General features: G+C 39.0%; 1 long non-coding RNA gene across 1 annotated transcript in view; it reads right to left on the bottom strand.

Moving 5' to 3' along the window:
• Positions 1–776: 776 nt before the first annotated feature.
• The window catches only part of LOC118167084, an 11347-nt gene continuing 2705 nt past the window's right edge, over positions 777–9418 (bottom strand). The window contains exons 3-4 of the long non-coding RNA XR_004750921.1: positions 1616–1701; positions 777–1333 (exon numbers count right to left, since the gene is read on the bottom strand). This is a non-coding gene — a long non-coding RNA (uncharacterized LOC118167084). The remainder of the gene's footprint in view (positions 1334–1615; positions 1702–9418) is intronic.

Consider the following 9418-nt stretch of genomic DNA (forward strand, 5'->3'; position numbering starts at 1 on the left):
GACCTTGTAGTCTCAGAGACCAGAGTGAGGAGCTGGAAGTATTGAAGCTAGGATTCAAGCAAGATCTTATCCTTCTCTCCCTTTTCTGTCTCCTGTCCTTACTTACTAAGGCTATGTTACACAAGGCTCTCACTTCAGTCCTGGTCCAACACTACACCTATGAAACCCTGTAGTGCCAAAACTTCCTAATTGACTTCTTTCACTTATTTCTTCATTGATCGTTACTCTAAAACTCCTTGAACCTGACAAAAACTTCACATAAAGGGAAAACAAACTGTAAAAAAACTCCAAAAATAAACAAAACAACCCCCCCCAAAAACAAACAAACAAAAAAACTCCATTTCACAAGTATGCTGTATGCTTCCTCATGGGATAGTCTTATAGTTAAAACAACCCTACCTCTAAGGCATCTAGGTAGACATGAGTTCCACAATTAAAAGTAAAAATAATAGTGCATTTGTATGTAACCTCACAGATGAGCAAAGACCCTTTAACGATTTATCGCAGAATCCCTTGCCAATACATCTCCCTACAAAACGAACAGAGAATAATGCAAGAGTTTCATGGAGTTTTCAAGCAGCTGAAAGCACACCTATTCTAGCTTTGTTTTTAGCAAGATGTTCTCCCATTATTTAGCGGGAAAGTCTAAAAAGGGTAGGGGAAATCCTATCTGGCATAGCAGCTTGAACTGAAACAGACGCTGTTGGGTTGCAAAACAGCAACTGAAAAACTTGTGTTGAAAAGCATTAGGCAGTTCAACGCTGAATTCCACCACCTCCATTTATATCTCGGATGTTTATTTCAAGGGCTGATGGCAATAGCTGCTGTTTAATGGGGTAACTGAACTAAAATAAATCTTGGGGAGAAATCTATAAATACATTGTCTACTTAAAAAAAAAATGCACATCACACACATAAGAAGAGTAAAGAAGTGAACTCCAGAAGTGGGGATAGATTATGCTAGGTTCATGCCTCCAGTTTTTATGTATCTGATAGAGATTTCTCTGACATAAGGAAGGAGGATTTTGCTGCAGCAGCAGCTTCCCAGGGTTTTGTGAGTTTTCCCCACCATACAGCAAAGAAGGTTCATATCTCCCTGCAGGGAAAACTGAGCAGCACCATATCTCAGCAGCTACGTTATCAAGAGTTTACTTGGAGACTCTCACAGGTAAGAAAAGAAAAACAACCATACTGAAAGGTGGCATCTTTCCTAGAACCATCCATAACACTGCTTCCATAAATTAGCTAAGTTCAGCCTGTCATTACATCAGCTACCAGGGTGTGTATATTCATGTTCTGGTAGAACAAATCCACAGTTCCCTGGTTCTAATTCCTGTAAATTAAAAAAAAAAAACAAAACAAACAAACAAACAAAAGAAACATATAAAGTGCTACAATGTAATTAATGCAGCACAAGAAATATGTGACCTGAAGGACAAAAATATTTAAAAAAATATTTTAAGTTTAGCCATATACCAGTGGTGAATTATTTCGGTCATAGCATTCATTTAAAATTAGAAATTAAGGTTTTAGTAGCAATGAAATAAAACATTCTTCACCGAGAAGCTTATTTTCTACTGTTGCTGGCAGTCTGAGTTAAAATCGAGCTACTCACTTGAGCATTCTCACTCAAAAGTCATCTCTGTGCTGAATAAACTCGTGTGACCTGAATATGTTGCATCTGCCAGTAGGCAATAAGTGCTAAAAGGCAATAGACTGGAATTACTGAAGGAGCTGCAGGAAACAGTTATAAATGAGAAAATATCTTGAGTGACATTTGAGACAAGTGTAACATGTAAAACATGTAGAAAACACCTATCAACGAAGAGCAGGAAAAATGAAAATGAATGTTATGTCCATTTATATTCGAGATACAGCCCTTGGGACTAGCTTGGAACTTCCCAAAAAAGTGATTTTCTTCTTTTCCCTCTCAAGCAGAATGCAGAACTTCTCACTTGCTTAAAATCAGAGATCAAGATGAAATTGCAGATGCTGGTTTTCACCATCAGAACATTTTTATCAGGGAAGGAAAAGGTTTCTTTAAACATACATATACACACATATGTTATTATAAATTATTTTTTTTAACTTCTTTGGCATGGCACTTATTGCTTTCTAGCTTCTCACCATTTTAAAGACATTTCTTCTCAAGTGTCATCATGCCAAAAACAGCCCATTAGGGCAAAACAGAACGAGCAATACTCAGGAAAAGTTAAAAGCTCATCTCCTCACAGCTTCTAAAAGCTTTGAAACTGAGGCTAAAAATTGCAAGCCTTTATGCTACAGAACTTGGCTATCTATATTTCCTCAGTCTTTATTTCTACTTTTATACTTATCCAAGAATGAATTTGGTTTTGAAATCAGTTTACCAACAGCAGGTGAGGAGCCGCAGACAACAGGCTGCCCATGCCCTTCTGCCATGCATGGCTTGGAGCTGGTACTGATCGGTGCCTCACTTTCAGGGCAGGCAATTATAAGAGACACTTGTTTGGGATGGAGGCTGGCAGCTTGTTATTAAGTATTGCAAACATTCTCAGCTGAGCATATGGCTATTAGTTCTCAACAAGAAAGGCTAAAGTACGCTCATATTAAAGTAGATTCAAGCCTTCAACAGAAATTGAAACCTATGGTGTGGGGGGGGGGGGGGGCGGAAGTTGATACTTTCAACTCTCCACCCAGAAAGATAGGGAGGGTACATCTCTGCTGAATGCTCTTTATCGGAGTCCTGCAGTGGAGTTTCTGAGCCAGGATGTAGTTGCACATTGAAGGCTTATCAGGCCTATTAGCAATTAAATCCATCAACAATCCCATTTTATCACAGCCATATATATCATTAGGAATTACCATCTACTCATTATCATGATTTAAAAACTTCATCAAGTACCACAAAAATATTTAATCAGCTTCACAGGTTCTTTGATAATTCTGTACCATCAGAGAACTGGTCTTCAGGCACCAGAAATTTCCCCGATATAACAGGTCCTTTAAGCAGGGTGCCTCCTGTGGTGCCCACCAAAAGCAGGATTTGACAAAAAAGCCAGGGCTACATGGGTCCCCCTTGGGTAGGTGTGGGAATGACTTAATCCAGTTAGTCTCACTGAACTGGAAGAGCTCCTTCACCAGAACCCATATATGAAGAGGAACATAGGCAGCACATCCCATCGTTTGGCATGTCACCAGAAATTTGGGCTTGTTTTTTCCTCCCCCCTCATCACAATACTTACTAGTGGGATCAGTTACAGCATGCCTTGGACATTGCTATTTCATGATTCCTTATTAACAGGACAAATGCTTTCTATACAAATGAAGAGATGTAGGAAAGATGCAAAAATATTTAGTATGTATGGAAGTTAGAGTTTGTTAAGAAGTTATCCTTTTACTTTTTTTGGTCTGTTCTTTAAAATCATTACCAAAACTAGGTATGTTGTAATTCAATAGCAGGCTGCAGTGAAAAGCAGATAAAAGGGTAGGCACGAGAAAGTTGAATCCAAGTTCCTGAGAGGATGTAGGTAGTAGCCTGAGGATGAGAGGCAAGATAAAACTGCCTGGCACAAGCATGCAAAGCACCAGTAGATGCTAGTGGAAATAAAGCTATTCTTCATCAGCCCAGCTAATCTGCACAGAGCAGAAATCACAGTCAGCACCAGGGGTCGAGATCCCTGGTGACAAAATGAAGTGGGCTGTGCTAACGCTCATCTGTGATTTGAGACCTGCTTATGGAAGGTGACAACAAGAAGCTCTCTATTTAGAAAAAGTGTTTCCTTGCTTAGTTAAGCAAGGCGTGAGCTGTAGTACATGAGCTGCCATTTCAACAGGATGGTCTGGTCCACGAGCTCTTCTGGTGAGAGAGGTACAGCCAGGTTGTCCTAAACCAGCAACTCCACAGTAAGAACAGCTCTTCATTGCAAAGTGGCTCATCTGTCAGCTGGACCATGACAGCTTTAGCTGAAGATGGGCAGTGCATGTTACAAAGAAGTCCTGTGATTTGTCCTCCGAGTATGTGGGGAGAATAGGGAAAGAGTTAATTCACTCAAGTTTGCATTGTTTTTAATCTTTCCCACTAAGGATTAAAACTATTACCTCCACAAAATAACACACAATTTAAAACTGAGTACATTACAACAGATCTCAGACATAGTTTTTCAATTAGTGTTCCTATTACATGACTTATTTACTCTGAGATGCTTGAGAAATGGATGATAATTCATCTTCCCTGAAGGAAGTTTTGGTATTTGAGTTGTCCAGCCAGCAGTTACTTCATGCCTCTCCCCTTTTTTATTCTCAATGTAATGAGATATCTATTTAGTTTCAGCTCCTCCTAGATTGCTCCCCATCCCCAGGTCACTGATGGGCTATAAGAATAAAATAATATTCTATATCTTTGATTTTATTTTATTTTTTTTTCAAAAGCCCTCTAGGATCTAGAAGTATTACGTATTTAATGGCATTTTCATCAGCAGTATAATTCCCCTCCTGTTCCATACTCAAACAAGATTAATGTTTGCAAGTACTACAGTAGCACCAACTGAGAAAAGAAACATCTCAGAAAATCAAATCAGCAACAAAAATCATGTAGAAAGCACTCAAATTGTCACAATACATAACCAGAAAGACGCATGCCTGGAAAATTCTATTTCTTATGGAGGTCCATCTATAAATAAAAGCTTTTTCAAACACTCATGACAGGCGCTCAAGACAAGAAATAAACTACCCAATCTTCTTATAGAGAAAGTGATTCTGTCCTGTCTCATTAATATAATTCTTAATAAATAATATACTTTTACACACTAAGACATGTTTACTGTAGTGCATCCCTTGGGGGAGGCAGAGTATCATAGTTTTAGTAAAAAACAGAAAAATGAAGATATGCTTCAGATGGCAAGTATAAATACAGACAAATGGATTTCAAGTGTTTTTTTGTTTGTTTGTTTTTTAAAGTGTTGTCTTAGGGCTTCATCCCCTATAATCACACACCCACGTACACACACATCCTACAGACAGCCTGACTGCCTGCAGGGACAGGGTACCCTCAACGTGCTAACCTGTGCCTTGCAATGGAGTGCCCCTGCTGACCATTGTGCTCCTCAGGGGCTCCATCCCACATGTTCAGACACCAGCTTGGGCCAAATCACTTCCCAGAACCCCCCTGGCAGCAAGGCTAGCATGGTTCTTTAAGGACTATGGAGCACACACATCTCTGCAAGAGGCCAAGCTGAACAAGCCAGGAAAGGTGGGAGAGACACCGCCCACAGCTCTAGGAGGTAGATGATAACAGCGTCGGTTATCAAAGCTCCACATCTTTATTGTTTCACAGAGCCAGGCATACATCTCATCTCTAAATGGAGGTTCAAGTCAGAATTTATTTTTAGACAAAGAAATCATTACTACTACTGACACCTAAATGAAAGAGTAGAAGTAACCTGCACTCTTCAGCATGCAGCTAGCTCTGGTACGTTTAAGGATGCTGTAAATTCAGTTGAAGCAATATCCTGGAATTTTTCTCTTCTTTTCTGGGTTCAGTAGTTATTGACCATCTACTTTTAACCCCTTGCTCATGTTCCAATTTCTAACTAGGGATTTTCAGTGAGATAGAGACATTCTCACATTTACTTTCTGTGAAAGCTATTTTACTAAAAATGTAAAGCTGTCTTTTTTTTTTTTTAGGTTTATTAGATTTATCCTTAAATGACAGAGCTCAAAATAACAGCCAAGGATGCTTTGCCAGGGATGACAGGATCCCATAAGAAACTGAGTTTAATAGTGAGCGAGTTTTTTTCCACGTGTTTCTATATGTGAGACGTGCTCATTTATCTGTACCCATGATATCCATTCACAGATGCCCTCTTTCAAAGCTTGAATCAAGTTTGATGCCTGAAGAGAATGATTTCTAAGAGGAAAAAAATCGAGCTGCTTTTCAAATATCTGAGGTTTACTTCTAATTTTTAAATCTCAACTCTTAATGAGTGATAATGAGTGTTGGAGAAGGCACAAGGAGAATTTTTGATGCAAGATCAGAGGCAACTCAGAAACTCAAGGACACTTGAAAAGTCAGAATTTACCTAATAAACGAGCTGTATTTTTGATGTATTTTGATTATGCTATACTTTGCTTTAGTTTGGACTTTCATGACAGTTAAAAGCAAACTTATCTTTATCACAGAAACATTTAAAATGGAATTGGTTTGAAAAACAACTACATATTAAATTGTAAATCATTCTAAAGTTTCACAAGAACAAAAGGTCAGATGCACAGCTTATGTAAATTAGCGTTGTCTCTTTGATGTCAATGGAGTTGTACTGGTTTCAAGTGATGATCTAGTCTGTCTTGCCCTAAACTCCACATTCGAAACACTTTCTTTTAAGGATTTGCTTCTCTCTAATTCAGATGTCACATTAATTTAGTGGGAAAAAACACCAATGCCAAACAAGAGCAAAGAAAGCAGAACCATCAAACAGAAGTCTAAAAAGAACAATTGTCCTTTAAACCTCTCTTCAGCCTCCCTCATTTGCTCTTTCCTCTATTACCCCATTTCTAGCAATCACAATTTTCTAGAATCTCTCCAAACATAGAAGCAAGACTCAGTTTTCAACTTTCCACTGTTGCTGTATCAGTGTTTTTTTTGTTGTTGTTGTTGTTTTTCCCTCCAGAAAGACCTGAGTGCAGTGAGTTACAACTGGAGCCCAGTCACTGTGAGCTGTGCTAAAGCTGTAACCATAAACTTGGCATTAAATGGGATATAGATGTTAGATACTTCATTAGATATGGAGTACCACAGACGTACAGACCGGGAGGGAAGCTGAATGAACCAAAGAGCAGCTCTAGACAGGTTACGCTTCATTTGAGACCTGATCTAATACAGGTAGTGTTCACTGGGGGATAAAGTTGTTCAAAGGCTTGCTGAGAAGCTTAATATAGAAATATAAAGACAGACATATATACATACAGTTTGACACGGCATACTTTTAAACAGTTACTGGAATACATAAGCCTATTTAAAGACAGGCACAAACATCTCAACAGCAGCAAAATTCCAGTGGTGTTGTCTTTTTATGTTCCCTTTCAAGAAAATCTTTTGTGTAAAAGGCATTCTTGCTAGCAGGAATACCAACAATATTGTTGTATGTTTACAGGTTCGTGCTGTACTTCAGCCTGATAAAGGGACAGCCCACCAATTAGCTTGTGCAGCACGGCTTCAGTCTCAGGGACTTTCAAGGACAATAGTTAAATCAAAAGTCAGAACTGCACATCATTAAATTATACAAAATAGAGCCAAGGGGAATAGCAGATGCTCAAAACTGGGCAAAAATCAAATCTAAGCCACTGTTTTCTTATCAAGTATTTTGAACAAATAGCATTTCATGATCTTTTAAAGCAATACTCCCCTATCTGCTTCATTAAGAACCAAAGAGTCAGCCAACATCCCGAAGCCTCACCAGCCTGTATCCCCATACCTACCCCTAGAACTCCGTCCTATCCGCAGCAGAAAGCGGAAAGTTCTTCGGAAGTGCATGAGAAAGTTTCTGAAGACTTGCTGTCACTTGCATCTTGCTTTTTCTAGACTCAGCAACCCATAGATTTTTGATACTAGTTCATACAAGGAAAGAGAGAGAAGAAGGGAGGAGGCAGTAAGTAGTTTAAATAGATAGAATTAAGCCAAAGCATGCTGCCCGAACCTGAACATACTGTTCTGTAAAGGGGCTTGCTGGTGCTGAACAGACAAGAAGGGTTACTAGAGAGATGGATGGCACCCTGTTCACTGGTTCCAGTCTGAGGTTTACCTTTTATGAGGGCATTTATCAAGGCTCATGCTCAGCCTGTGGCCTGAGTTACTACCTCACTAGCTACTGTCTTATTTGCATTCATACAGCGGAAACAGCCAGAACTACCTTACACTTAAACTTGCTGTCAATTCACATAATATTCAAGACACTTTTTGCACTTCAGCTATTCCTATCTGCACCTGCCATTCTTCCTACAAGAGTATTATCTAGTCATTTAGTAGGCCTAGTGATTTTTCTATTACACAGGTTATTAACAGAAAATACCGAAAAGAACCAAATGTAGGAGAGACCCACAAAGATCACACCCTGTGCATCTTAGGGTTTGACAGATAAATACCCTCAGACTTTTCTCTAATTACTTTTGCACTCACCTAGAAGTAGCTCCCCTAATTTGCTTATGAGAATATCACACAAGTACTCTAAACTTCACAGCTTCTCTTTAGTCTGCAGGGCTCATTACACAGGCATAGAAGGAAATTAGATTGACTTGGAATAATTTAATCTCAGCAACTCCACATTACCTTCTAAGTGCTTAAACTCTTCTAATATTTTTCCAGAAATTGAAGGTGACTTCACTGCAACATGAACATCTCTGCTCAAGCACATAGAAGTATTCATTTTAAAGATGACAAAGCATGCAAGCATGAAAAACTCTTCAGTTCTTCTTTCCAATCTACTCCACTTACCTTTTTTTTTTTTTTTGTAGCTAATCATGATGGGGTTATATGACCACCAAAAAGACACTCATCTTATTTAGAAGACACCAACACACAGCACTACCATTTTAGGACTGTGATGGAGCCCTGCCATGATCTTACTGACCCCCAAAACTTACCAACCACCATGCCCAAGATCACCACACAACAGGATCACAATGCATCTCTACTATGACCTCGATAGGCAAACAACATATTGGACTGTCTGAAAATACCAGTAGTTCCCCAAAGCAAAGAGCATTGCTACTCCCTTAGTCCCAAGAGGGTGTGGCCTAGAAGTCAAGATATTTTCTCAGGTATGGTGTACTGGATGTTCAATGTACATCTTCAGGATGAAAACTCACGGCTCCAGCACAAGTTAGCATGTGTGTTAGCTTTCCTCTTCCCCTGCGTCTTCAAATTTGAGTTTCCTCAGGTTATTTGATTATTTAAAAGTGGTTTTCATTTACTGATCTATATATTTGTGCCATAAGCAGAACACACAGAATTCCAGCTATAACAGAACACTGTGCGACATTCTTCCTCTTTAAAGATTTTGCAAAAATAAAAAATACAGCTTTAAATTAAAGTTTGAATAGCAGAAATAGGCTAGAAATGGGAGGGAGAGTAGAAAGAAACAAGCATTTTTTATTTACTTCATGTCCAGATAAGCAATTTGGCAATGACATTGAGTTCATTCATCATACACATGCCAACACCACTACTGCTCAGGGCAGCTGTTCTTTAGGTCAATCTTTTGAGAATCTCTTAAAAAAACAGTTTGGGTGAGGTGACCAATATAATTTTGATGTTAACAGGCACTTTGCTTCTAGAAGATGCCACAGTAGTATGACTCTAGCCTTTTACTCCTCACTACTACCAGTGGCTGGTGGGAGCAAAGCATGCCATGTACTTGATCAACTGTCCTGTAGTAAGACAACA

This window comes from Oxyura jamaicensis, chromosome 4 (assembly GCF_011077185.1).
Source record: "Oxyura jamaicensis isolate SHBP4307 breed ruddy duck chromosome 4, BPBGC_Ojam_1.0, whole genome shotgun sequence".
NCBI classification, from domain to species: domain Eukaryota; kingdom Metazoa; phylum Chordata; class Aves; order Anseriformes; family Anatidae; genus Oxyura; species Oxyura jamaicensis.